Source organism: Heterodontus francisci, chromosome 40 (assembly GCF_036365525.1).
Source record: "Heterodontus francisci isolate sHetFra1 chromosome 40, sHetFra1.hap1, whole genome shotgun sequence".
Taxonomy (NCBI): domain Eukaryota; kingdom Metazoa; phylum Chordata; class Chondrichthyes; order Heterodontiformes; family Heterodontidae; genus Heterodontus; species Heterodontus francisci.
The window spans coordinates 15,465,964-15,478,975 of record NC_090410.1 but is presented as its reverse complement, the minus strand read 5'-3'; positions in this window follow the sequence as shown (position 1 = coordinate 15,478,975).

Below are 13,012 nucleotides of genomic sequence, written 5' to 3'. Positions count from 1 at the left end.
TTGACACTTTTTAGACTTCTCCCTGATTGCAATGGCTGTATTGTCCCTCTGTTTTGTGAAAATGGAAGTTAAATATTCATTAAGAACCATATCAAGCCAAGCTAGTTTAAAGCCTCCCTAACAGCACGAGCAAACCCTCCCCATGAGGATATTGGTCCCGACCCTGTTGAGGTGCAACCTGTCTGGCTTGTACAGGTCCCACCTCCCCCAGAAGCAATCCCAATGCCTCAGGAATCTAAAGCCCTCCCCCCTGCACCATCTCTCCAGCCATGTATTCATCAGTCCCATCTTCTTATTTCCGTGCTCAGTGGCACATGGCACTGGGAGTAATCCGGAGAGTTACAATCAGGTGAGGAGGGGTCGAAAGGCTCCCCTCTTGTCCCTCTCCTTGTTTGACCGCATCAGGGTTTATTTATTTTAAAAAGTGGGTGTGCTTACCAGTTCAGTCAGTGTTTAACCCTTTTAGTTGCAATGATAATAAAAGAACCAATCGGACAGGTTTTCTTGAGTTTGAACAAGAGGTTAGTTTATTGTACTTAAGATCAAAACTCGATCTAAGTAAAAAATAATAAACTACACTCCAAAGTTCAAACATACACATGAGAATCACATACACACAAATAGGTTACAGAACAAATAAAAGAATATACAGTCTGTGGAGTCTGGTAATTCAGTTGTCTTCCGGCTGAACTCGTGGTCCTAAAGTTTCTGGTTGGTAGAGGTGGCCATCTGGTTCAGGGTTTTCTTGGAGACAACAATGTAGATGGTTTTCTCCTCAGGGTCTCTCTCTACAGCAACGATAGACTTGGATGTTTTGAAGCCTACAGACAGGGTTCAAACTTACATGTTGCCTGGAGAGAGAGCGAGAGAGAGAGAGAGAGACGGAGCATTTGGTTCCTGCACTTGTTAAAACTCACAAGCTTGTATCCAAAATAAACTCCAAGTTTTCACACAGATGGAGAGACAGTCACATGATTGTCCCAGTATATTCTCTTTTGCACTTTAATGAGATCCAAGTCTAAGAATTCCAATCTCTCTCAGGTCTCGCTGTTTCAATATTTGCTCCCTGAGGTTCATCTCCACTAGGGTTAATGTTTCAAGATGACTTTGAATGTCTTGCTAATGAAGGCGATACCAGGTAGCTCATTCAAACCGCTCAAGCCATTGTTTTGATGAGGGTTATTGACTCATGCGTCTTGGAATCTAAGGTATTTCAATGCAAATTGTGGTGGCTATATTAGCTGCTTTAGAAAAAAAAGTTGAATATAGGTTTCCAAACAATGAATAAAAAAAAAATCATCATTCAGCATAGCACGCTCATGTTAGGAGATTACTCATTTTGACGTTCTGCTTTTCAATCTCTCTCCTAGCTCCCTAAACTCTGCCTGCTGGATCTCATCCCTCTTTCTGGTTATGTCATTGGTGCCGATATGGACCATGACCTCTGGCTGTTCACCCTCCCCCACTCAGAATGTCCTCTAGCCGCTCAATGACATCCTTGACCCTGGCACCACAGAGGCAACATACCATCCTGGAGTCATGTCTGTGGCTGCAGAAGTGCCTGTCAGTTCCCCTCAACATTGAATCCTCTACCACTATTACTCTGCCACTCTTCTTCCTCCACAGACTGTGCAGCTGAGCCACCCATGGTGCATGGACTTGGCTCTGCCTGCACTCCCCAAAGGAACCATCACTCTCACCAGTATTCAGAACTGAATAACAATTGGAGAGTGAGAGGCAGTACCTGCCTGGTCTTCCTTAACTGCCTGTCAGTCACCCATTTCCTCGCTAACTGCACTCTCTTAAGCTGCGGAAACATTCAGAAACATACTATCCATGAAACTCTCAAACACACAGATGCAGTGTCGTGACTCCAACCGCTGCTCAAGCACTGAAACCCAGAGCTCGAGCTGCTCTAGCTGGTGACACTTCCTGCACATGTGGTCGTCCCGGACAGGAGTAGTATCTGGGATTTCCCACATGGGACAGGATGTACATTCCACGGGGCTGAGATGCCCTGCCATGCCTTTACTTTCTCAACTATTAACTAGAAACACTTACTGGCTACTCAATAATCAGCTCATTCCCTGGCTGTGATGTCACTATAGCTGTTTTGCAGATGTTTATGTTATTGGTGATTTCGATGGAGGCTCTCCCGTCCCGTTTTAATTCCTCGGTCGTGGCGATCAGTCTCCACCCAGGTCTGCTGCTGCTGCCAGCTAGTTATCAAAACTTTTCACTCAGCTTGAATGAGACAGTCTCAGTAACTCGAAGTGGGCCTTAGCTGGTGGAAATGTTCAGCAACCTTACAGCTTCAGTGAACACTCAGGAAAGGATCAGATTTGCAAGATGGTGAAAGTTGTTCTTGGGGAAAGTGGACCTGGGAATCTCGGGAAGAAAAGTCTCTGTTTGTTCAAACCTCCTTTTATCCACTACAGTGTAAAGTCTGGAGTGTATAGTCTGAAAATTATGTCTGGAGTGCAATCTCTGGAGTGTAATGTTTGAAGTATAATGTCTGAAGTGTAATGCCTAGAGTGTAATGTGTGGACTGTAATGTCTGAAGTGTAATATTTGGAGGTGCTGTCTGGAGCATAATATCTGAAATGTAATGTCTGGAGTGTAATATCTGGACTGTTAAATCTGGTGCACAATACCTGGGGTGTAATATCTGGAGTGTAAAGTCTTGAGTGTAATATCTGGAGTTTAATGTCTGAAGTGTAATATCTGGATTGTTAATGACTGGAGTGTAATGTCCAGGTGTAGTGTCTGGAGTGTAATGTCTGGGTTGTACTGTCTGGAGGGTATGTTCGGAGTGAAGAAAAGAAAGTACTCACATTTATATAGTGCCTTTCACATTCTCAGAATGTCATAAGTACTTCGTGATGCCAGAAGGAATCTCTTTCTGAATTTGTTGGTGGCTTGGGTCAGAAACTCGGGGTAATGAAATGTACCCTTAAAACGGGGCTGTATTTTGTAATGAGGTGTGATGGGGCTGAGTGTTGCTTGATCATTTTTGTCATGGGGAATGAGCCTAATCCTGTCCTCGACTGAATCCACACACACACACACACACACACACAACTGTGCACACACACTATTCAGCAAAGGGTCATTCGATTTTGGACACTGAGGCTAAATTTTGGGCCTTCACTATGGGCTTGGGTACAATCATTTAATTAATAGATTGGATGGAGTTAGCTGAGCAGTGAAGCGTGATATCAGTTATGTGCTCAGTGCTTTGAGTCAACAGCAGTGAGCAATGGGTGAGTTTGTGCTTTGAGTTTGAGTTCATGGCAAATTTTGGCCTACATCCCTTCATCCACTCTGTGGCCCGACGAGCCGTGAGGTATTGATTGAAAAGTGACATAATGTTGTTTGTTCTTCACTCTGGTGACAGAAGAGAAGGGCATACTGTTAGGAGGGCCAATATTACACCAGTTTCTGCAAGGAAAGGGCCCAATAGAAATTGATCCTATACTTTATTTCTCCTTCCATGTCCGACTTTGCTTGGTATTTGTCCTGAATTTCACAATATGGGGTGTCACAGTTGCACAACCACATGCCATCACTTCATGGTCCAGTGCCTTGCAAACTTCCAAAGAGTGACCCTTGAGTAAGAGATTGGATGGGGTCCTGACCCTTGGCAATCAGTTAGTGAATAATGTTGATGTAGCGGAGAGTATTCTAGTTGGATTAAACACTTAAACCCGACTCATTACTTTCCACAAAATTCTGTTCAACCAGTTGAAAATTTTGACATGACCTCCCGTGGCATTGCTCAGAGTCAGAGTGGAAATCATAGTGGTCATTGTATGAATGAATGGCCGCAGCAGGCAGCCTTGCCTATGGCAGCGCGAGTCGGAAACATGGGCAGCATGTTGCCAACTGTTAATTGAAAAGTTGCAGATGGTGACATCTCAAGTTCCAGCCAGAATGGAGTACGATGGACCTATATTCTCTGGACTTCACAAGAATGAGAGGTGTTCTCGTTGAAACGTATAAAATTCTTAGAGGACTTGACAGGGTAGATGCTGAGAGGTTGAGCGGTTGCTTCCCCTGGTCAGCGTGCCTAGAACATGGGGACAAAGTCTCAGGATAAGGGGTTGACCATTTTGGACTGAGATGAGGAGAAATTTCTTCACTTGGAGGGTTTTGAATCTTTGGAGTTCTCTACACCAGAGAGCTGTGGATTCTCAATCGTTGAGTATATTCAAGAGAGCATGATAGATTTTTGGACACTAAGAGAATCAAGAGATCTGGGGATATGGTGGGAAAGTGGAGTTGAGGTCAAAGATCAGCCATGAATGGCTATATGGCCTACTCCTGCTCTTATTTTCTATGTTCTTAAGTTCTTAAGATTAGGTGTCTGCACCTTTAATCATGCCTGGAGATCACACAGCCTTAAGTGACTGGGATTGGTTTTCTACGTATCATTTGTATTACGTAACTATCTTCCACTCATTTGCCGAGACTTAAAATGGACCCTGTTTAATGTGAGTCCCTCCATAAGCTCTGCCCCCACTCCCAACTCATTGGCCAACACAGTGGTGTTTATACTCACTCTGTATTTGAAATGGGTAGAAAATTTCAGGAATTGTGTCTTTGTCTTTCTCGCTCCCTAATTCTTTCTGTGATGCTCCCTCTCCACCTTCTGTTTTCCTCTTACTCTCTCCGTGCCTCTCACCCACTTTTCAGACGGTTGTTATTTTTAATGGTCCGGCATTTCTGAGTTTGTTCCAAGACGAGAATTGATGCAATACCTAAGTGGTTGAGGCAGTAAACAGGCAACGAAGGGTGGACTTAAAAAGGAGGCACTAAAGTGATCTCTCTGGATTTGCCCCTTTAACTCAAGTATAATTATTAAGTTGCGGGGTGGGGAGGGGTGGGAGTATAAAAGGCTTCAGGGCTTTCAGTTTCCACTCATCGCATAGATATGGTCATTTACTAAGTCACTGGGGTGCAACCCCATACCATAAAGAGCTTCCACCTTCTCTGCCTGTACTGACTGAAATTGGTAATTGGACCTTCTCGCAAGGACAACTGATCGCCCTTGCCCAGGGAGTATTGCTAGCCCATTTGCAGTGCCAGAGTTTGATTCCCAGCCTTGACTGATCATCCAACCCAAGCACCCACATAACCTTCTTTATCAAGCTTTGTATGGAGGATGCTCATCCTTCCTTGAAAATAGGTCTTTTCTAGGCTGTTCATGGTCATAAACCATACACCACTTTCACTGAAGTCATCTCACAGCAAAGCTCTCATAAGACCAGTGTGGTTACCAATGACCTGCAGCCAAGTTGTATTGCATGGCCTCTTCTGCAGTATGGCTCAGTGGGTAATACTCTCACCTCAGAGTCAGAAATTCACCTGCTCATGCCTCATTCCAGAGATTTCAGCATATAATCTAAACTGACACTCCCAGCGCAGTACTCACAGAATGCTTCATGGTTGGAGGTGCTGTCTTTTTGGATCAGAAGGCTCTGTCTGCTCTCTGAGGTGGATGTAAAAGATCCTGTGGCACTATTTTGAAGAACAGTAGGGGAGTTCTGCCCAGAGCTAAGGCCAATTTTGATACCTCAACCAATGTCAGATTATCTAGTCAATATCACATTGCTGTCTGTGGGAGCTTGCGGCACGCAAATCGGCATTTCCTACATTGCAATGATGGCACTTCAAAAAATAGTTATTTTGGGACATCCTGAGGTTGTGAAAAGTGTGATATAAATGCAAGTTCCTTCTTTTTCCAAATCTTCTGCTTAAAGTATGGCATCTCAAACATTGCATTTACAGCTCCAGACTTCAGGCTATGGACCTTACCAATGCCAGGCAAAGTTCTAATCAGGGCAATTATGCAGGAACAGCTCCAACAACACTCAAGAAGCTCGACACCATCCAGGACAAAGTAGCCCTCTTGACTGGCACTCCATTTACCACCTTCAACATTTACTCCCGTCACCACCAATGCACAGTGGCAGCAGTGTGTACCATATACAAGATGCACTGCAGCAACGCACCAAGGCTCCTTCGACAGGGCCTTCCAAACTCGCAACCTCTACCACCAAGAAGGGCAAGGACAGCAGATGCATGGGGAGACCACCACCTGCAAGTTCCCCTCCAAGCCACACACCATCCTCACTCTGAACTATATCGCCGTTCCTTCACTGTTGCTGGGTCAAAATCCTGGAACTTCCTTCCCGATAGCACTGTTGGTGTACCTACACCCTAAGGACTACAGCGGTTCAAGAAGGCAGCTCACCACCACCTTCTCAAGGGCAATTAGGGATGGGCAATAAATGTTGGCCTAGCCAGCAATGCCAACATCCCACAAACAAACAAAAAAGACCACTGCATGGGCAGGCTCAGAATTCAGCCCATCCTTGGCCACAACTGTTTGGTTCTTTAACAACCCAGAATGCCAGTTGTCACTGGAGCTGCATTGTTGTCTGAGGCAGGCAACTAAACTAATGACTGTTCTGTGTCTCCAGAGGTAGAACTTGCAAGTTATTTAAAGAAAAAGCTCTTATGAAGTACACAACGCTGGCAAGGCCAGAATTTATAGACCATTCTTCAGTGCCCGAAGAGACAACCATGCCTCAAATGGGGTATCAGCCCCAACCAGGTAGGGGTGGTAGATTTCTGTCTCTGAAGGACATTAGTTGGGTTTTTACAATAATATGGTAGCTTTCATAGTCATTTTTGAGTGTTGGCCCATGCATTACCAGATTTTTGGATGGCTATGGTGGGATTTGAACTCAAGACAAGTTGCCAATTCACTACCATAACCACTTGGCTATTATCACAGCAGCTTACATTTATCATAGAGAAGCACCCAAGTGGCTCCACAGAGGTGTAATCAGACAAAAATGGATGCAGAGACAAAGAAGGAAATACTGGGAAGTGTGACCAAAAGCTTGAACAAAAAGTTGGGTTTTCACAGCGGATTATAAAGGAGGGGAGTGAGGTGGTGAAGGGGAGGTGTTTAGTGAGGTAATTACAGAGTGTGTGGCAATAGAAACCTGAAGGCATGGGGCAAAGGAGGAAGGGGGTTCACAAGAGGCCAGAGCCAGAGGAATGGAGAGTTTGGGAGGGCATTGGTTGTGGGACTGGAGGAGGCTTCAGAGATAGGGCGGGGCAAAGCCATGAAGGGATTTAAACATGAGCATGAGAATTTTAAATTTGCGGCATTGTGGAAGGTAATGATCAGTGAGCCCAGGGGTGATGGGTGAGCGGGACTGGGTGCAGGATAGTATACAGGAAGAAGAAATTTGGGTCAGCTGGGGTTCACAGAGGCCGGCCAGGTGAGCCCACAGTGCTGTTAGGAAGGGAGTTCCAGGACTTTGACCCAGCGACAGTGAAGGAACAGTGATACAGTTCCAGGTCAGGGTGGTCTGTGGTTTGCAGGGGAACTTGCAGGTGGTGGTGTTCCCAAGCATCTGTTGCCCTTGTCCTTCTCGGTGGTAGAGGTCGCGGGTTTGAAAGGTGCTGTTGAAGGAGCCTTGGCGATACTTTAAATTACAGGAGTAAAACAAATGGACATGGTTTACGCTTACAACATGTAATTATAGACCAATAGTAAAAACTAACTCTTCATGGGTAGAGGCAGCAAATACCTTCGAATTATTTAACAGCTAACAGAAGGTGGGGGTAGATATGGTAATGTAGATGGTACGTGTTGGAGTCATATCTAGTGCAAAGAAAGATGGCTGTGGTTGTTGGAGGTCAATCATCTGAGCTCTAGAACATCACTGCAGGAGTTCCTCAGGGTAGTGTCCTAAGCCCAACCATCTTCAGCTGCTTCAGCAATGACCTTCCTTCAATCATAAGGTCAGGAGTGGGGATGTTCGCTGATGATTGCACAACGTTCAGCACCATTCGCGACTCCTCAGATACTGAAGCAGTCCGTGTAGAAATGCAGCAAGACCTGGACAATATCCAGGCTTGGGCTGATAAGTGGCAAGTAACATTCGCGCCACACAAGTGCCAGGCAATGACCATCTCCAAAAAGAGAGAATCTAACCATCTCCCCTTGACATTCAATGGCATTACCATCACTGAATCCCCTACTATCAACATCCTGGGGGCCACCATTGACCAGAAACTGGAGTACCCATACAAATACTGTGGCTACAAGAGCAGGTCAGAGGCTATGAATCCTGCGGCGAGGAACTCACCTTCTGACTCCCCAAAGCCTGTCCACCATCTACAAGGCACAAGTCAGGAGTGTGATGGAATACTCTCCACTTGCCTGGATGGGTGCAACTCCAACAACACCCGAGAAGCTCGACATCATCCAGGACAAAGCAGTCCACTTGATTGGCACCCCATCCATGAACAATCACTCCCTCCACCACTGACGCACAGTGGCAGCAATATGTACCATCTACAAGATGCACTGCAGCAACGCACCAAGGCTCCTTAAACAGCACCTTTCAAACCCGTGACCTCTACCAACTAGAAGGACAAGGGCAGCAAATGTCTGGGAACACCAGCACCTGCAAGTTCCCCTCCATGTCACACACCATCCTGACTTGGAACTTTTTCGCCGTTCCTTCACTATCGCTGGGTCAAAATCCTGGAACTCCCTTCCTATTAGCACTGCGGGTGTACCTACCTCCCATAGACTGCAGCGGTTCAAGAAGGCAGCTCACCACCACCTTCTCAAGGGCAATTCGGAACGGGCAATAAATGCTGGCTTTGCCAGCGACGCCCACCTCCCATGAATGAATTAAAAAAAATATATGTGCACCAGTGGTGGAGGGAGCAAATGTTGAAGGTGGTAGATGGAGTGCCGATTAAGCGGGCTGCTTGTCCTGGATGGTGTCGAGCTTCTGGAGTGTTATTGGAGCTGCACCCATCCAGACAAATGGGGAGTATTCCATCACACTCCTGACTTGTGCCTTGTGGGCAGGCTTTGAGAAGTCAGGAGGTGAGTTACTCGCTGCAGGATACCCAGCCTCTGTAGGCACAGTATTTATATGGCTGGCCCAGTTATGTTTCTTTCAATGTTAAACCATAGGATGTTGATAGTGAGGAATTCAGTGATAGTAATGCCATTGAATATCAAGATGAGATGCTTAGATTCTCGCTTGTTGGAGATGGTCATTGCCTGGCACTCGTGTGGTGTGAATGCCACTTATCACACCAAGCCTGAATGTTGTCCAGGTCTTACTGGAAGTGTGCATGGACTGCTTCTGTATCTGAGGAGTTGCAAATGATACTGAACATTGTGAAATCATCAGCAAGCAATTCCACTCCTGACTTTATGATAGAGAGAAAGTCATTGATAAAGCAGCTGAAGGTGGTTGGGTAGAGGACACTACACTGAGGAATTCCTGAGATATTTGGCCTCTAACAACCATAACCATCATCCTTCATGCTAAGTATGGCTCCAACCAGTGGAGAGTATTTCCCCCAATTCCCATTGACTTCAATTTTACTAGGGCTCCTTGATGCCACACTCAGTCAAATGCTGCCTTGATGTCAAGGACAATCTCTCTCACCTCTGGAATTCATCTCTTATGTCCATGTTTGTACCAAGGCTGTAATTAGGTATGGAATCGAATGGCCCTGGCAGAACCCAAACTGAACAACAGTGAGCAGGTTGTTACTGTTTTAGTGGCGCTTGAAGGCATTGTCAACAACACCTTCCATCGCTTTGCTGATGATTGAGAGTAGACTGATGGGGCGGTAATTGGCTGGATCAAATTTTCCCTGCTTTTTGTGGAGACATACCTGGGCAAATTTCCACATTGGGGGTAGATGCCAGTGTTGTAGCTGTACTGGAACAGCTTGGCTAGGGGTTTAGCTAATTCTGGAGCACAGGTCTTCACTACTACAACTACGATGTTGTCAGGGCCATAGCTGTATCCAGTGCCTTCAGCTGTTTCTTATTACCATGTGAAGTGAATTGAATTGTCTGACAACTGACATCTATGATGATGGGGACCTCAGGAGGAGGCCAAGATGGAACATCCACTCGGCACTTCTGGCTGACGATGACTGCAAATGTTTCAGTCTTGTCTTTAGCACTGACCATCATTGAGGATGGGAATGTTTTTGGAACATCCTCCTCCTGTTAGTTGTTTAATTGCCCACCACCATTCACGACTGGATGAGGCAGGACTACAAGAGCTTTGATCTGATCCATTGGTTCTGGGATTGCTTCGCTCTGTCTATAGCATGTTATTTCTGCATGTAGTCCTGTGTTGTAGCTTCACCAGGTTGGTGCCTCATTTTTAGGTATGCCTGGTGCTGCTTCTGGCATGCTCTCCACTCCTCATTGAACCAGGGTTGGTCCCCTGGCTTGATGGTCATTGTAGAGTCGGAGGGGGGATATTCCGGGCCATGAGCTTGCAGATAGATTGTGGTTGAATACAATTCTACTACTGCTGATGGCCCACAGTACCTCATGATGGAAAGGATGTGGACACTAGCATTCTGATCTTCATAGATAGCAGCACTAGCCAGACAACATATGCAGACCTAGGAGTTTCAAACCTGTGATAATGAAAGTAACTGCATGTCACTGCATGAAGCTTTGCTGAATAATGTGCTCAGTCAGGCTGTGAGAGCCTTTCTTTCTTCCTCACTTACTAATCAAGGTGAAAGCCTGTAATCAGCAGGTGTTAAACGATTAAGACTAGCTGGCAAACTAAAAAGAAAATCACTACCATGACACTCAAAATCAGCATGCTAGATCGTTAAGCAGATATTTAACAACTGTGTGTAATGTGTGAAGGCCTTTTGAATTATCAACCTGCTCCTCCCATTGCCCAAGCATGAACAACCCTATCATGGACTGAGTGGGCAGAAAAGTGGCAAATGGAATTCAATCCAGAGAAGTGTGAGGTAATGCATTTGGAGAGGGCATATAAAGCGAGGGGATACACAATAAATGGGAAGATATTGAGAGAGGTAGAAGAAGTGAGAAACCTTGGAGTGCATGTTCACAGGTCCCTGAAGGTGGCAAGACAGGTACATAGAGTGGTGAAGAAGGCATTTTTATTGGCCGAGGTATAAAATACAAAAGCAGGAATGTAATGCTGGAACTGTATAAAACGCTGGTACAGTTCCAGTCACCACATTACAGGAAGGACATCATTGCTCTCGAGAAAGTACAGAGGAGATTTGCAAGCATGTTGCTAGGGCTTGAAGGTTGCAGCTATGAGGAAAGATTGGATAGGCTAGGGTTGTTTTCCTTAGAACAGAGGAGTCTGAGGGGTGACTTAATTGAGGTGTACAAAATTATGAGGGGCCTAGATAGAGTAGACAGGAAGGACCTGTTTCCCCTAGCGGAGAGGTCAATTACCAGGGGGCACAGATTTAAGATAATTGGTAGAAGGATTAGAAAGGACATGAGGAAAAACGTTTTCACAAATTCTGGAATTCACTGCCAGGAATGGTGGTGGAGGCAGAAACCATCAAATCTCTTAAAAGGTACCTGGACCTGCACCTGAAGTGCTGTAACCAGCAAGGCTATGGACCAGGTGCTGGAAGATGGGATTAGATTGGGCGGCTAGTTTGGGGCTGAATGGCCTCCTTCTGTTCTGTAATTTTTCTATAATTCTATGGACTCCACACCAATTAAGATCCTGAATCAACCTCCTTATAAACATTCCCTGATCTCCAAATGTAATAAACCAAAGCCCCAGAATATTTCTCCATCCTTATGCCTCCATTATTGAACCTTGCCCCGCAGCAGAAACTCAACGGACAACTCCCTGGTCCCAAAAGTTCCTAAGTCCTAAGCAACATGTGGGCCCACTCCATGAAGTGGGGTTTCTCCAAGCCCCATCTCTATTCTTCACACAGAACTCATAGAATAAGAGATAACGATGAGGTGATATGAAAACTGAGCCAAGGATCCAACATTACCTGAAGACTTCAACCAAAACCAGATGGTTAAAAACAGAATCCAAAAGCAACTGGTTTAGCCTTTCCAAGTACAAAATTTGATCCATCAGAAGTCTAAATTAATCTGGTTTTGGCCAAATTTAGACAAAGGCAAAAAACTGAAATGATCATAACTTGTGCCTCCTGTAGTTTAAGGATGTAAAAGATTAATACTAAAGACAGTGAGAGAGACTCCTCTCACTGTATGGGTGAAGATGCAACAGTCACATGAGATAGGCTTGGTGTAGCAGCACGAAGGATGCTAGCTTAGGTGGCTTGTGGAGAGTGTATACAGTAACTGTAAATAATAGAGTTGTTAGTTAACCTTTACTGGAGTCTAAGACTTCCTCTAGAGCGTCCTACAACACTACTAATACAAATACAACTAAACACAACACCTCCCAAACTAGTCGCATTGCTACAATTATTGTCCAACCCTAATTACGCTTGATGGTGGTCAACCGCTTTTTTGAACCGCAGCAGGCCACGTGGTGTCGGTACATCCACAGTGCTGTTGTTACTGTTAGTAGAGAACACTGTGAGATTCTAATGAGATCTGAAGAAACGTCATCGACCTGAAGGGTTGGAGGAAATTTTAACCACAAAAAATGGGTGGGTTTAGGTTGGGTTTAGTGGGGTTGGGTCGGGGGTGGGGGGGGTGCAGTAGTGGAGTTAAAGCTTGAAAAAAATCAGATTCCTGACACCAACCCCCCTCCAACCAGCCCATTTCCGGTTTTAATGGAGGTGGAACCAGGGGGCACAAGGATCGGCCAACCCACTCCAAGCAGGCAGAATGGCACTTTATTTATTATAATCAAGCTTTGACCCTCATTGCTATTCAGAATGATGAATAACACGGTAGACAGCCAGGTTTCCTGAGCCTCAGGAAGTCTGGTAGCTGCACCCAGGCGAGGACGTTTGGATAATGGAGGCAAGCGCCTACCTGCTGGGTCCAGTGTGCCTGCCTGGGCAACCAGCAGCGATCAAACACCCACTTCCCAATCTTTGCAATCTCCCCCTAAATTCCCCTCAGGCCTCTGATCTCACCCTGACCTGAGGCCTTTGAACCACCACCTATGACCTCCCCCCAGGGACTTCTGGCCTTCCCCACTCCCAAGGC